General features: G+C 37.3%; 1 non-coding gene across 1 annotated transcript; it reads right to left on the bottom strand.

Annotated features, from left to right (window-relative positions):
• Positions 1 to 12446: 12446 nt before the first annotated feature.
• TRNAR-UCU (transfer RNA arginine (anticodon UCU)) lies at positions 12447 to 12517 on the bottom strand. The gene has a single exon. It is a non-coding gene; the product is annotated as a tRNA-Arg (tRNA).
• Positions 12518 to 17578: the final 5061 nt, after the last annotated feature.

Here is a 17578-nt window from a genome sequence, read left to right as displayed (position 1 = left end):
AAGTCAAGGAAATCTAAGGATTGCCAGCCCACCAGAATGCTGCCACCCCCAGAAGGAAGTAAACCTTCCAGCCTCCAAAGCTGTGAGCGATTAACTCCCATTGCTTAAGATAACCCATTTTGTGGTATTTGTCATAGTAGCTGGGAAACTAAGACAAAGATGAACAGGAAAATTAGAATTAACCTTGGCATTATGAGTCATATCATTGATAACTTGTTGGTGATTGTTTCAAATAGTGATGCTTAGGCTATATATAACAAATATATATATATATGTTTTCTCACATAACAAGAAGTGTGGAAAGAGGTACATTAGGACTGATGCAGTGGTTCAAGGATAACCTCTGAATTAGTTTCTCTAGAGAAACAGAACCAACAGGATCTATATATCCATCTATCCATCCATCCATCTATCATCTATCTATCTATCTATATACAGAAATACATACATATTTATGTGTAAGCATATAATGTAAATATTATGAGATTTATTAAAGATATTGGTTCATGTGACTGTGGGGATGGGCAATCCAAATTCTGCAGGGCAGGCCAGAAGCTGGGAACTCCAATGAAGGTTTTTGATGAATTCCCCAGGAGAAGCTGGCTGGCTGAAGTAAAGAGGAATGTTCTCACTTCTGACTGCTGAAATTATCACTTGTACTCTTAAGACTTTCAACTGATTGAATGAGACTTCTCTCATTGTTGAGGCAATTTCCTCATTGACTGTAGGTATAATTAGCCATGGATGCAATCAAATTACAAATGATTTAAGTCCATGAAGAATCCTCTGTTTTGCTTGATTAAAGAAATGAACATCATAACCTAGCTAAATTGACACATGAACTTAATCATAACCTCCAAGACCCTATTTTTCCCCTCTCTGCACCTAGTGTTTTTTCTTGATGCTTTGTGGCTACAAGAAAACTGATATGATCCAAATTTTTAGCAAGCCAGACAGCTGTTTTGGCTTGCTAAAGCTGCTGGAATGCAATATACCAGAAGTGGATTGGCTTTTAAAAGGGGATTTATTAAGTTACAAGTTACAATTCTAAGGCCATGACATGTCCAAATTAAGGCACCCAACAAGAGGATACTTTCTCAGAAGAAAGGCTGGTTTTGTCTGTCTAGGGTTTCTCTGGCACATGGAAAGCATGTGACGATGTATGCTATCCTTCCTTCCCAGCTTCTGGTTTCAAATGGCTCTCTCGGCTTTTGGCATCTCCTGGGGCCTCTGGCATCTTCTCCATCTCCAAATGTCCATGATGGCTTCCTTTCTCTGTGAGCTCCTTTAAGGACTCCAGTAACTAATAAGACCCACGTTGAATGGGCATGGTTACATTTTCATCTAATCAAAAGCCCACATCCACAATTGAGTGGGGTCACATCTCCATAGACACAACCTAATCAAAAGATCCTGCTCTACAATGGATTTACCTCCACACAATTGGATTAAGATGAAAAGAACATGGCTTTATTTTATTTTAAAAATTCAACTTCTGTGTGAGACCAAAGGGAGAGATGTTTATTTGGTGCAGACTTTATATTTTGGGTAGCACATTACCTAATTTAACTTTTATGGTCAGTTTAGTTGAACACCAAAAGTATAGGGAATCTTGAATAGGGCATGAGATTTTGTTGGTTTGTTCAGGTTGGTGCAATGCCCCAACATATTTCAGAGTAATTTGGGCAGTAAATAAAAAAGTATTTGCAAAATCCACTTGGGGGACTGAGGAGAAAGGAGGAAATATTCAACTTCCCCATTTAGAGGATTCCTGATATTTTCACAAGCAGTAGGGACAACCAAATCAATAGGCTGAGCCCTTGATCTTGAGGTTCACCCCTGTGAAACTTATTCCTGCAAAGGATAGGCTAAGTATACTTATAATTGTGCCTAAGACTCACCCCCAGATAAACTTTTGTTACTCAGAAGTGACCTCTCTCTCTAAGCCAACTTGGCAGGTGAACTCACTGCCGTCCCCTAGGTGGGCCATAACTCCCCAGGGGTGTAAATCTCCCTGGCAGCGTGCAACAGAACTCCAGGGATAAGCTGGGACCTGGCATCATGGGACTAAGAAAGCCTGCTTGACTCAAAGGGGGAAGAGAGAAATGAGATAAAATAGCAGTGGCTGAGAGATTTCAAACAGAGTCAAGAGGTTTTCCTGGAGGTTATTCTTATGTATTATGTAGATATTCCTTTTTAGCTTATAGTGTATTGGAGTGACTGGAGAGAAGCACCTGAAACTGTTGATATGTGTTCCAGCAGCCTTGATTCTTGATTCTTAAAGATGATTGTATGTATACTGACATAGATTTTACAATGCTACTGTGTGATTGTGCAAATCTTTCTGATGCTCCTTTTATCCAGGGAATGGATGATGAATAAGAGAATATGGATTTAAAAATAAATAATAAGGATAGTGTAGATTGAAATACAAGTGGTCAATGAGAGGGAGGGATAAGAGGTATGAAATGTATGAGTTTTTTCTTTTTATTTCTTTTTCCGGAGTGATGCAAATGTTCTAAAAATGATCATGGTGATGAATATACAACTATGTGATATTGTGAGACATTGATTGTACACCATGTTTGAATTGTATGTGTGTGAAGATTTGTTAATAAAAACATTAAAGAAAAAAAGAGCATGGCTTTTATGGGGTACGTAATAGTTTCAAACCTGCAAAGCAGCAGAATATAAGTGGGAGGTTTAGTGCCCTCAGAATAAGAGTGCCAGTCATTCTTTCATCAGAAAAGCAAAATCTTCTCTAACTCTCCAGATGACCTCTACTTATGTCTCCTTGGGAAGAATTGTTTCCCATGGCCACCTCTAGGTGGATGAGAGACTGAAAAAGGAGTGTAAGTGTTCAGAGCCTCTATGGGAGAGGCAGACCAGCAAGAAGTTGAGGTTGGTTGCTGAAGGATCCAGTCACTGCTCCAGGATTCTATGCTACTTTAGGGACAAACACTCATGCTTTTAATTAGCATGTATAAATTAAGGGTGCAGTACACTGTAACTCACTCCTACATGTTTGGATAATTATTGATTTCTGTTTTATCATACAAAAATTCACAAATGAGCAAAAGAATGCTACTATAAAGATATATGGAGGTTGATAAATTTCAAGTTGTCATGGTTAGTCATCTTGGCCAAGGATGGTATCTCACAAATGTGCTATTTCCCAGTGAATGTTGTTTTAGAATATGATTTTTGAACTATGAAAAACATAACAAAAGGCACTGTAAATTGAAGAAAAGTTTAGTGGCAAAGGAGGTCATTTAGATCATTTGAGCCAGTGTTTTATAAATCATTTCATATGAGATAATAGAGAAATGGGAATTATTAACACATGTACTCCATGTTCTGAATGACCTAATGTGAGTGGCAGCCCCTTTTCTAGATAATATATCTATATCTCTCTCTCTATATATATATCTTTTATAAAGGGGAATTTAATAAATTGCAAGCTTGCAGTTCTAAAAAAGTGAAAGTGTCCAAATTAAGGCACCAACAAGAGTACCTTCACTCAAGAAAGGCTGGTTTGTCTAGAACACCTGTCAGCTGGGAAGTTGTGTGGCTGCCATTTGCTGGTCCTTTGCTCCTGGGCTCCATTGCTTTCAGCCTCTGTTCCTCTGGGGGTTCCTCACTTTTCTTCTCCAGGGTTGGCTTTCCACCTCTTGGCTTCATTTGGCTCTCTCCAGGTTCTGGCTTGCTTGACATCTCACGGCAATATCTGCTGAACTCCAAGCATCTCAAACATTCGTGTCTGTCTTCTCTGAAGCAACTGTTCTCTAAGTGCCTACATCACTCTCTCTGTCGGCTCTGAGGCTTCTGTCATTTCTGTAGGCTCTGCTCTTAGTTCTCTCCAAAGTGTTTTCTCTTATAAAGGACTCCAGTAAGCTAATCAAGACCCACCTGGAATGGGTGGACTCACATAGCCATCTAATCAAAAGCCACACCCACAATTGGGTGAGTCACACCTCCGTGGAGAAAATATAATCGAAATCTTCTACACACAATATCGAATCAAAAATAAAAGAAAAGGTGGTTCCTACGAGATTGGATTAGGATTAAAACATGGCTTTCCTAGGGTACATAAGACTTTCAAAATGCTACACCTCCTCAAGTCTGCCTGGCCACTAACCCATGCTCCTTTCATAATATTTGCTTGCTCAAGAAATGCTTATTTTCTTTAATAACTTCTACAAAGACTGTTTTAATGTGTGATGACACAACTGACACTTCAAAGTGGGTTATGCATATCTATATGAATAATTAGGCAGATAGAATTTTTGAAGGATTATGCATTTTTTTTAGGGAGGCAGGGCTTTAGGCAGTTCATGATTCTTAAAACAGTAAGTTTTTTTAAAGGATTTAGGATTTTATATATATATATATGCAAGTTATCATGATGAGTCATGACATATATGTAATATGTATAAATATATATAGATACACACATATATATACATACACATATATATATATACTAAAAAAGAACAAAGGTAAAACCTAGAAATTATTATTTTCTGGGCCAAAAATCTTTTAGAAAAATCGAATGTCTACTTTGCTTTCATGCTGTCATGGTAGTTTATTAATTTGTTCATGGTGTTGATGTGCCCTATTTTCTTCCTTATAAGGAGGATTCTCTTTGTATTTTCATATCTTCATATAAATAATATAAGAATAGTCCTAAAAGCCTCGAGCCAGATGCTTCTGTGCTACATGTCTTCTTAAATTTCAGGACTGGATGACAGCTTTCTGTACAGTCTTATCTCAAGCCAAAAGAAAAGTGGGATCACAATAGCAGGCTGGCTTTTCTTCTCATCTGTGCAGCACGCAGAGCAAGAAAAGTTCAGACATCAAATGGTGTCTTTCAAAGGCATTAGAAAAGTAAAGGGAAGAGAGGAAAAAAATATTCAGCTATTACAAAGAGTTTTTAAGCAAGACATGTTGATTAAGCTGGCTTTATTCTCTCTCGCATATTCAAAGACATCTGATTAAACCATCCCAAGGAAATTGACAAAGCTTTTGTCAGTCTGTGCAAGACAGATAAACAGTTTCTTGGTAGATTTTTATAATTTCTTAGTCTTTCTATCAGGGAAAACTCTGTCAGTGTGTCATATGAGGCAAACATGCCAAAAAAAAAAAAAAAAAGCCAAGAAATTCAGATGAAAATATATTTGGCTGTTATCTCAAGCTCATCTGCGGCAAGTTTCAGTGTCAGATTTTGTTGCACTTTGTGGCTACCCATTGGCTCTTAGAAGTACTTGTATTCATTTGATCTGAAACCAAGGACAAATCATAGAAACATTGATTAAAAATATGGCAAAGTGTAAAAACTTTCAGAGTGAGAATGTTTGCAATGCTTTTCTAGAAATACAGTTTCATGTCTATGGAAATACACTCGGCCAGGTATGCAGTGAGCTTCTGTGCTGTTTTCAAAAAAATCCCTGGCACCCAGATCAATTTAACTAGGATTCTGATAAATGCATTGTTTCCCATTGTTCAGCCTTTCCATTGTTGACCTGGTAACCTTTCCTTGGCTCTATAACAATACACTGGATTTAAATGGGATTTCTCTTCCAAAGGGCTCAGCTTACATTCACAGATATTAGCTTCATATTTTGACAGGCTGCTCTTTTGGATATTGTTGCATAGATATTTTTGGGAAAAAGTAAGTAAAGAAAATGTTACAAATTAGAATATTATTTTCCTTTCTGATCTGTTCACTGGTTTCATTTCCAATGATAGTACATATTTACATCTCAGTATAAATTGTTCTTAACATTGTGTCATTCATGCCCCTATCTTCCTTTTTTTCCAATTTTAGCCTCAGATCTTCATTTTATTTACTTACATTTCTCATTAGGTGGATTTTATCCAGTCTGACTGATCAATTTGTCACTGTTTCTTTGGAAATGATTTAAATTCCCAATGCATTGAATTCCTGTTCATTCCCAGCCCCTCAAGTCCATTCATTTCCAAAGGTCTTCATTAAGTATATCTCAAACGCTCAGCCAGCTAAAGGCCTTGGCAGAGGCATAAAACATTATGAAAAAGAGATATGGCCCTTTCCCTCATGGATCTTATATTCTACTATGAGCCAAAATAATGAGAACAGCTAACAGCTATTGAGCATTTACTATGAGCCAGGAACACATCAAAACACGCTCCCTTAATTATCCCATTTATCCTCAAAACAGCCCTATAAGGCAGTGCATTAGTTTTCTATTGCTGCCATAACAAATGACCACCAATTTAGTGAACTAAAAACCACACATATAATTACCTTACAGTTCTGTAAGTTAGAGGTCTGACATGGGGCCCACTGGTATAAAAATCGACATGCCAGCATGGCCGTTGGGTTCTAAAGGCTGTCCATATTCCTGGCTCATCATTCCCTTTATCCGTCTTCAAAGTCAGTGTTACATCTCTTTGACTCCTCTCCTGTTGTTATGCACCCATCTGCCACAGTGGGGAAAGTGGTCTACCCAGATAATACAGGATAATACCCTCATTTCAAGGTCATTAACTTAAATCACATCTGCAAAAGTCTCTTTTGCCATGTAAAGTAGCACATTCACAGTTTCTAGGGATTAGGACAGTGAGTGTCTTTGGGGAGCCATTATTACCTTTTCAGAGGTGAGGAAACTGAGGCACAGAGAGGTTAAGTATATTGCCCAAGGCTACATAGCTAGATTTTGAATCCAGGCAGTTGGATTCTATTTTCTTAACCACCACTCCATGCTATTATGAAAAAAAAAAAACAAAAAACCTTACATATTTGGAATAACTAAATCAGAATTGAGTTGTGCCAAACAACTGATCTATGAAATACTAACTTTATTGAAAAAGCCCCAGATCACACTCTTTCTCTAATATTCGAAACATGACCATGTCAAATGTCCTTCTCTTAGAAAGCTCTCTCTGGCAGGTCTGATGGCCTTGGTGATTTTTGTTTTTCCATTTCACATCTACCAATTATTGTATTTTCCTCTGTTTGCCTGCTTCCTCTTCAGCTGAAAGGCTTGTAGTGGTGTGTGAGGCTCACATGGGCTGGTGAATGCCAGTTGTGTACAGCTCATTCCAAGTCCACGTTCAGTGATGGCTGGTTGGTAGATTAAAATTGGTCTCTAGGAATATTTACATCATGGAAATTACAAAATCATCCAATCGGGTCTTTTTTCCCCTGGAATGCTGGTTGCTATTCACCAGCACACCGAATACCTGTTTTATTCCAATAAAGTGTATAGTTTTCTTATGCTTGCCCCTCTAGTAAGATATTATATCTAAGTGTAGCAGGTCAAGACATTCATCCTACAAAACACTTCAGCATGTTACAAAAGCCATGAAGAACTATCTTGAGTATCAATGAGAGTAGCTTGTATGGGATGGTAAAAACTGAGTTCTGGTACAATTTCTTCCACTGTAGAATGCACAAATGAGTGAATGAACAAATGAATTAGGGCTAGATCTTGTCCTACTAAACCATTGTTCATGAACTTTTGCATGCCATTTTTTAGTAGGAATCTGGATCTTTTTTCTGTTTAAGGGTTTTTTTTTTTTTCTACTGAAGTAATATTTTTTCTTCTACTAGAATTTCTACTAGAAGGCAATTACTTCTATTTCTACAGAGTTTCTTGCTTTTGGGTTCTACATAAACATGTACAGATTTACATCATGAAAATATTTGTGCCCATCATCTTATTCTAGGAAGCAAAAGAATATCTTCACTGTCTATCCATTCCATTGTAAGAAAACCACAATTGGAAAATAAAGAATACACTATGATCTTCCTGCTGAAGCACAAGGGAGTGACTTTTTTAGAAAGACTGTAAGTACTAGATATTGAGACTGGCTGAATACTATATTCATTAAGTCCAGTATAAATGTTATGGACAGTTGGGTTCAAAATACTATAGGACGTTAACTTTGTTTTTATTAACCAACTGGCCTTCACTCATCAAATTACTTGAAGATCAATTCCGTAATTCATTCCTTTACACAAAACAGCAGAAAGCCACCTAAGTTTCATTTGCACAATTTGTTCCAGAAATTAACTAGTCTTTTAAACTCTTTTGGAGATAAAAATATTAAATATTTCACAAATATAATAAAATTGCCATGTCATTACTTAATTATGGTGACATTTGATAAGATAAGGATAAAGTGCTCCTATGGATTTTCAGAAAGCTGCATCTGTTTACGGGTTTGCTAAAAAGGGTCCAAGTCTTTTTAAAATCAGGTTGCAGTTTCTTTGTGTATTGGTGGTATATTTTGCCACAGCTGAAGTTGCAAAAAAATTCTACGTAGTAATATGTAGACATTCAAATCATTGTCACTATTTAGCAATTAGTTATGACTTTTTGGTTTCAAGAAAAGCATTTAAAGATAATTAAAAGCAAAATAGATTAAGTAATGATCTCATCTTCTGAACTTCCGTGACATTTATAATGTGATTCTCATTTTGTACGTGAATTCTGCTACTTAATATTGTTATTTTAGATGGTCTTGTGATGGTAAATTTCATGTACCAATTTGGCTAGGGTACAGTGTCCAGGTGTTTGGTTAAGCAAGCACTGGTCACATTGTCACTGTGAGGGTGTTTCATAAATGGATTTTCTCCTAGTCAGTTGATTGCACCTACAATCTACAAAAGAAATTGCCCTCGGCAATAAAGAGATTCTCCTTATCGAATCAGTTGGAGAGTTTAAGTGAGAACTGAGAATTTCAGAAATCAAGAAGAGGAACTTTTTCCTTTTCTTCAGCCTGCCAGCTTCTCCAGGGGAATACAACTTTGTCTTCATCAGAATTTCCATACTGTGGCCTACCCTATGAAATTCAGGCATGCTAATCCCCATGGTAACATGAACCAGTTCCTAGAATAAATCTTAAGAGATTTGTTTTTTGTATGCTGTATGGTGGAGGTCACATTTCATTATTTTTCCATGTGACTAACCTGTTATTGCAGCCCTATTTGTTGAATTTATTTTTGATGGGGAGTGGGGGCGAGGGGGTAGTACACAGGCCAGGAATAAAACCTGGTTCTTCTGCATGGCAAGTAAGAATTCTACCATGAACTACTCTTGCACCCTTATATGCCTTTTCTAATGCCTGACCATTTATTATTAAAAAAATCAACAAAAATAGAAACTGGTCAAATTTTTGTTAGTGCTCTTCTAGTTCCTTCCTTCCGTCCTTCAACAGTTGTATACTTATGCTGTTACAGATGTGGAAGGAGATTGGATCCACAACTTAAGACTGGAGAAGGGAAACATATTTTAAGTAAGAGGAAAAATAGATAAATACGCAGCAAGTTTGTAATGTACAGAAAGCTCTTTTTCAAGATTTTAGACATGGAGACTCCAAGGCATATTCTGAATAGAAGATTAGATTTTTAGTTCTTAAGTGGGAGACTCAGCAGACTTTCAAGATTGTCCTTTCTTTCCTGGTATCTGCCATTATTCTCGTGTTCATAATTACCTGCCTTAGGGGGAAAAATAGTGCTCAGGAGGTTGGTTATCTTCTAGTAACTAAAATCCCATTTCTTCATCCTGTGAAACAAGACAAACCTCTACAATATCCAGCTTGACACTGACAATCTTAAGGACTACCAGTATGAGAAATATCTGTGCCATTGTCTTCTTCTCTGAGAAGCTGATCCTAGTCAATAATCACTACTACTTTCGGGAGAAAGAACTGTCATATGCCTGTGGATTTGGCATAATGGTCTCCTGTCCTCAAAGGACTCAAAATCTAGTTAAGAAGAAAGGCATTTTGAGCACATGTAGGAAATTACTACATTGCCATGATAGAGTTCTACTCAGTGGGAGGTCAAAGGAGGGCTCAGTTTAACTAAAAGGAAAGGGGGGGGGATCAATAAAGCCTTGGCAGTGTAAGTGATGAGCTTACTCTTAAAAGATAAATACTATTACCTCATGCAAGGAAGGGTGGGATGAAACAAGGGGTCACAAGGCAGAAATGGAGGAAAGAGACGTGGACCAGCATGAGACTAAGTTATGTCATGTGGTTGTAGAGAAAACGTATGTGTATGTGTTTGTGTCATGCTGGTAAAGGCCATTAAGGGTCTTAAAAGAACATAAGCAATGTGATAAGGTGTTTTGCTAGAATACCTGGCCCATAGATATGATTGGTTTGGCATGCATAAAGTTGACACATCATATTTTATTTTTATCAGATTAATTTTGAACATTTACAGATCTGAAAATTTTAATTTTATAATCCAGGGAATTCCTGGATTCCTGAGAAGTAAAAAAATCTCAAAATTCTTGGTCTGTATGCCTCCTGAAAAATGTTTAGAAGAAGAGGAGTAGCTACTGCTTCCTTTAATAGGTCAATTACTCTCTAATTTGCCACAATCTTCACCCTTTCACGTTGTTCCTCCAGCATTGAGGCCAAGTGTTACTCACTATAATTTCTCCCATGTTGCTTCTTTTTTTTCTTATATGTAGTCACCTTTTGTAAGATCTTCCCAGCCTGTATAATAGTCACCCCTGTCATAGCAGTGCACCTCTGCACCTCTGTGATAGCAATTGGTAGAAAATGAAGTATTTTAAGACAAAGAGTTGTATGATCAGATTTGAATTTTAGAAATATATTGGAAGCAACATTGGAGAAGAAGTGAAGAAGGAGGAGAAGGGAGAATGAAATTAAAAAGAGCTTTAGGAGATTTATTTAAGAATTAAAGAAGTCTAAGATTAGTGCAAATGGGGATGGCAAGGAGATATTATGGAAGTGTGACATATTATAAGGCCCTGCTGTGCATTAATTTTGTACTCTCTATGTTTTTATTGGTTACTCTAGTTCTTCGTGAAAGAGTTTACCTCTCTAAGGTGTTCTTTCATCCAAGTATATTGTGTCTCATCAATTAGCTGTTAGTTCCTTGAATGCTTGGGTTGAGTCTTCAATTTCCTGACATCATCACATATTATCTTGTGAGGTGTTATTGGCAGTCACTCGATAAATGATGATGGTGGTGATTAGTGGGCATTCCTGAAGTAAGAGTATATAGAGGGGCCTGGTATTGATGGAAAACATTTAAAATAATGTTCTCTAATGGCATTTGATTTCTGACTTAACTAGTAGTTATCAAATGGAAAAGGAGGAGAGGTGTGCAAGTCCTGTAAGGGATGATGTTTGGTTTGGAAAAAATAACACATATAGCTATTGCTTTCATAATACAGAATACAGAAATTAAACTCAGGTAAAAATACCTCTTTACTGCCAAGGATTGACAGAAGACAGAGAAAGCCGTGCTGAGAGTGCTGGCTTGAAAGGATGTATGAACCCTGGAAAAGCCATGTTTTAATCAAAATCCCATTTTGTAAAGGCAGAATAATCCCTGTTCAATACTGTATGTTTGAAACTGTAATCAGATCATCTCCCTGGAGATGCAATTTAATCAAGAGTGGTTATTAAACTGGATTAGGGGATGACATGTCTCCATTCATTTGGGTAGGTCTTGAGAAGTTTCTGGAGTCCTATAAAAGGAGAGACATTTTGGACAATGAAGGAGATTCAGAGTCAGCAGAGCAGAATGGTATAGCCACGAGAAGCAGAGTCCACCAGACAGTGACCTTTGGAGATGAAGAAGGAAAATGCCTCTCGGGGAGCTTCATGAAATAGGAAGCCAGGAGAGAAACCTAACAGATGATGGCATGTTTGCCATGTGCCCTTCCAGATGAGAGAGGAATGCTGACCTTGTTCACTATGTGCCTTCTCACTTGAGAGAGAAACCCTGAACTTCATCGGCCTTCTTGGACCAAGGTAGCTTTCTCTGGATGCCTTAGACTGGATATTTCTATAGACTTGTTTTAATTGGAACATTTTCTTGGCCTTGGAACTATAAACTAGCATCTGGTTAAGCTCCCCTCTTTAAAAGCCATTCTGTTTCTGGTATATTGCATTCTGCCAGCTAGCAAACTAGAACATTGAGGCATGAGTTAAAGTAAGTGATGACATAGACTTTTTTTTGGGGGGTGTATGGTCTGGAAATTGAACCTGGTCTCCCTCATGAAAGGCAAATATTCTACTACTGAACCACCCATGCACCCACAAAGCAACAGTTTTGTTTTTTTTTTCTGCATGGGCAGGCACTGGGAATCGAACCCGGGTCTCAGGCATGGCAGGCGAGAGCACTGCCTTAAGAGCAACCATGGCCTGCCTGACATAGACTTTTAAATAATTGTCCCATGAATGGCCATTTTATGGAGTCCATAATTATGAAGTTCTATTTTTAGTGGATATTCCAAATCACTGTCTACTCATCAGTCCTCTCTTCATGATCCATTATATCTGTCCTCACTGCATATTTGGACTCCCTCCTGGCCTGCAGAAAAGGGTATTCAACAGTCACTGTTCTCTTATTTGCCTGGGATACATACAGGTAACATTGATAAAACTCACTATTTTTTTTTTTCTCTTTTGGGTGCATGGTCCAGGAATTGAACCTGGGTCTCCTGCATAGAAGGCGAGCATTCTACCACTGAACCACCCGTGCACCCCAGGTAACCCTTGATTATAGATTACCAAATCCAGAAAGCATCACAAAGGGTGATGTTACAATTGTTAACTATTGCAAATATATTTTATCCTTGTAATGAACGTATGTGAGCTTTGTCTTAACCCTTGGAGTAGTCACAGTGTTATGTAAATGGTACCTTCTTACTATTTTCTTCTATTTAGCTTAAGTGTGTTGTGTGAAGGAGAGAGTTAATTTTAGTAAAACTAAGGTATTCTTAGAATTCCTTTCAACTCTAAAAGGGATTAAAAAAGAGCACAGGCAACAACTTATAACAAGATAATGAGGATATTAGGCCCCTAGTGTTTCTATTAGTGCTTCTATTATTATTTATTTCAATAAACAATTAAATTTATTGAATAGTAGTTGGGACAGCCTGGTTGCCAGCTTGTAACTGAATGGGGAGAAGTCTGGATTCGATGGCAAGCTTCTCATGGGCAAGGACATTGTCTTACTTATTTCTGCATCCTCAGCACTTTGAGGTTGGTTACGTAGGTGATAGAAAAAAATGAATCAAAGTCACATCAACTTGTCTCAGTCTGGTTGGAGATGAGCTTTAAAAGAAGTCATTTAAATAGAGTTTGATAAACTACCTTGAATCCCCATGAATGGGGCAGGAGTCTTGTCTTGACTTTTCCTTTATCTCTTCTTGCCTGGAAACTTCCCTGACACTTTAATTTCTTAAGAAAGATCTGTTCAGTAAAGAATCTTTATGGTGAATAATATTTTTTGTTTCAACATTAGGCAAGAGTATCTCCGAAAGAATTCTTAGATTCTGTTTGTTGTGTCAAGGGATAAGTCAGTCATGAGCTTCACCCCGATTTGGTAAAGAGATTTACTTGCCTAAGAATTTTGCTACTTAGATGAATAGATTTGAATTTTTCTACAATTTGAGCTCTTCCAGATGGTCTTGGTACTTTTATGATCTAATTTTGCTATAGTTTATTAAGCGCTCCCAATGCCCCTTTTGCCTCTTTGAGTAATTGCAGTATTTATTATAGGATATAGGCTTTAATGGAAATGTTGGGAAGCTGAATTAGTGAGAATTTGGAGATGACTCGATTCATTCCTTGTCTAGTATTTATAAGCACCTGCCTTGTGAGAAGCACTGCACTAGGCACTGGGAATGAATAAATGAAAAAAGATAATAGACATGATAGAAGAGTTGCATAGTATATTAGAAGGTAACATATTCTATATGAAAGAATAGAGCTAGGAGACTGGGAGTGCAAGGGAGGGTGCACTGGTCACGAAATTTCAGTTTTAAAGAAGGTGGTTAGAAGAAGGTCTCACTGAGAAAGTTACAAAGAGCAAAAACTTGAAACAAATTAGTGAGTGGGACCAAACCTTCACTGGAGTTACTTAAAGAGAGAAGGGACTACGAGTAATTACAGACACCAAATGCACATATCTCTTTTGAGGATAATTGTTGAAAAGGGGAGAAAAGAAATGGAGTGGTAGTTGGATTAAGGAATGAGGTAGCTAAAGGCAGGGTGGGTCAGGAGATGTATCTTTTAAGATAAGTGAAGGAATAGCACATTGACACACTTATGGAATGACCCAATGCAGAGGACATTTCTGGTATAGAACAGAGTGGGGAGAATTGCTAAGTGATGCTCTTGGTCATGTGAGAGAGATGGGATCTAATCATAGATAGGCCCTTGTTTCTCTCGGGTCAGGGGAAAGGGAGGATTGTGGAGTACATTAAATGCAACAGGGGGATGATAAAGTGAATGAGACCTGCTAGGAGGTGGGAAAATGCAGTATACTGAGAACAGGGTTTACTCTGATTGCTTCCATTTCTCAATGAAGAAGGAAGCAAGGTCCTTCCCTAAGAGTGAGGAGGTGGAAGAAATTGTTGGAGGTTAAAGGAGAGAGAAGAAAGCACTAAATTGTCCCAGAAGAGAATGGGAAGATATTGTGACATGAAAAGAAAAATGCCATGACATACATCAACAAATATTTTTGATGGGGGGGAAGGAGAATCAAGAAGCCAATATTTCCCCCAATTTTCTAAAACAAGAATATTCTCTGCTTTTTTTTTTTCATCCTAAAACACAAAATGTCATGTGTACTGGAGTGGGATGGAAGATTAGATTCAGAAGTGCTGATAATTTTTTCTGTCTTTTTCATTTTATATATTTTTTTTTTTTTTTTTTAAAGGAAAGACAGAGAGAAGGAAGGAAGGATAGAAGGAAGGAAGGAAGGAAGAAAGGGAAACATCTTTAAACATTTTCTTGTTTTATTGTATTTTGTTTCTTTGTTTTTGTTACATGGGCTGGGGCCGGGAATCGAACCGAGGTCCTCCGGCATAGCAGGCAAGCACTTTGCCCGCTGAGCCACCGCGGCCCGCCCTCATTTTATATTTTAATGTAGCTGTTCCTTTGCCCACTTGAAAATTTGTGAAATAAAGGTAGGGGTACAAATGAAAAAAGAGAAAATGAATTAAATGTGGCATCTCAGTCATGTAAAGAATTTTTGGAAAGGACACCATCTGGCTCAATGATAGTCAGGAACAGAATTCAGGTCTTCTGAAGGCTAGTCCTATTCTCTTCCCACAGCACCATTGTGCTTCTTTTAGCTCCAGGGAAAGAACAGATCATCATTCTGGTTTTCACAATCAGCCACTGCAGAAGGTGGGTGAGCAGGAAATGCTCTAACCTGTCTTTATCCATGCCAAATGCAAGTTGCATGTAAATAGTTCTAATTTTAAATTTTTTGAGTTATCAGATCATGCAATAAAATGCCACCAGTAAATGAGATCAAGGTGGAAAAGTTCTAAAAAATGAGGATATAGCAAAAGGCGTGGGATAATGGGCCTCACCAGATTTTCTGAGAAAAAAAAAAAGAAACTAGTTTAATTAAAGTCGCATTGAGAGATTTGAGGAATCAGGGAAGAGGAACTAGAATAGAGAAATCAGAAAAAGGAAATAAAGAATTAAAAAGAATCTCAGAGAGAATGGACTTTTATAGTATTGAAGAACAAGCCCAGGGAGACTAAACCTATGGGATGGGTGCGACTGTTTTGACATAGAGAATTGAGGTCAGACTGAAAAGCACAACACTGGTCCAGAGGGTGATAAATAGCTGAGATTGGTTATACTTGGGGATATATATGTATTATATGGTGACATTTGGGTGACTGCTTTGAAGCTAAACTGAGTAATTTTGTTTTTAGGACTATAGTATTGGGCTGGTGATGGTTGGCAATTAGATGGGAACAAACATGATCAGGAGAAACTTTAGAAAGATTACTCTTGCAGTACTTCACAGAATGGATTGGAAGTGGTTAATCTTTTAAGCTTGAGTGTGCTATAAAATCAACTAGGCTAGTGGCCAGTGGCAATAGATGAGAGTGAGAAATCTGAGGCATATTGTGTTCATGAAAATCTGGAGTAATGGTTAACAGTTTTGATGATGAGCAGTAGGGAAAAGTGCATGAGGTGGAAGTCAAAGAGAAAACCAGAGTTTTAGATCTGTATATTTGGAAAACTGGGGGTACTTTAAAATGAATAGGGTATGTAAACAGAAGTACTAATTTTTAAGGAATATAAATTATGAGTTCAGATTTCAATGAATGGAATCTAAGATGCTGACGGACATTTGAGTGAAAATTAAGAGTAGGAAAAATAAAATATTAAGTCCAATGTATTTTCCACCCCAATTGCTCCCTACCCTTGACTTCTAATCTTGTTTTATTATTTGTTTATTTTACATGTTCATCCAGGGCTGACCTAGGAAATCTGCTTTGACTGGTATGAGAGTTGAGGGTTGACACCGAACCCACTTTTGTACATAATTTTTTTTGTATGTAATTCTGATTCTTAATAGGTTACAATTTGTTTCTTTTCCATCTGTTTCTTCTTGATGCCTTAGAAAACATGGGCATAAACTCTTAGTCTCTAAACTGAAACTACATTCTCCTTGGAGCCATCTGATGTGCTGAATTCACTTATTGCCTCTTGAGCATTTCCTTTTCCTGGGTTATTCTTACCAAGCAAATATTCTACCATCAGACATTCTGCATGTTTCAAGGCTGGGTACCATTACAACTGTTCCTTTGATTGTCTAGATTCAGTCATCCTTCCTGATTCTCCTGTCCCTTAAAGGATTATTTCCATCCCCCGATTACAACCTCTCTTTAACCTTCCATTCCTTTTTTACTTCCCTCATCACCTATGCCACATTTAGATACTTGTCAATCAATTCTTGTTAAAATTTTGCATCTTAAAAACAAACATTTACATATCATCTCAACACGCTTTAGATTATTTTTTCTTGATAGCTAAAATGGGGTATAATTATAATAAATATATTAGTCATTGCTGACATGGAATTTGTTTTCTGGATGAGTCAAGCAAAAGCAAAGAGTTATAAGACATGTACTCTTTGTATTAACCATATTTTCCAGATACTATGTCCTTGATTTAGTATGAATATTTTCTCAAAATACAGATTTCCCTTCATCTTATATATAGTGAAATTTCTTATATCTTATACATACCAAAATTCTATGCAGAGCCTGTGGTAGTCCTTTGATCAGAGAGATGCAAACTTTAGTGAGGATGTGAATCTTGGGAAGTTGTTAAACACCTGAATCTGTTTCCAAGATAAGCATTTTCAAGGTCAAGATAGAGTTCAGAGGCATCTGGGGTATTTTAATGGACATGATCCATGTGCCACCTTTGGGGAAACACTAATTTAGACTATAATTGATCTCTCATTTATTTATACTCACTTCAACTAAGCTAAATGTATGATCAATATTCCAGTTTATTTATTTCCAAATATACATATTACATGTTCTAAATAGTTAATTTATAATCCAAAAAGATGGTCAAATTTTTAGAAGAAAACTATTTTTCATGGAGTGAAAATACTTAGGAAAAAAATAAACATTTCCTCCTGGACACTAGGGTTAAGCAGAAAATTGAGAGAAGTGGGATGAAAGTATTATTTTCTATTATTGGTATTGCCCAACCTTCTAAATCCCCAATGCCTGAAAATGCAGTTTAAGGGACTTTTTAAAAAGTTATCCTA

This window comes from Tamandua tetradactyla, chromosome 1 (assembly GCF_023851605.1).
Source record: "Tamandua tetradactyla isolate mTamTet1 chromosome 1, mTamTet1.pri, whole genome shotgun sequence".
NCBI classification, from domain to species: Eukaryota; Metazoa; Chordata; class Mammalia; order Pilosa; family Myrmecophagidae; genus Tamandua; species Tamandua tetradactyla.
Note: the sequence above shows the minus strand (reverse complement) of the source record. Positions and strands in the feature narration are given on the sequence as shown.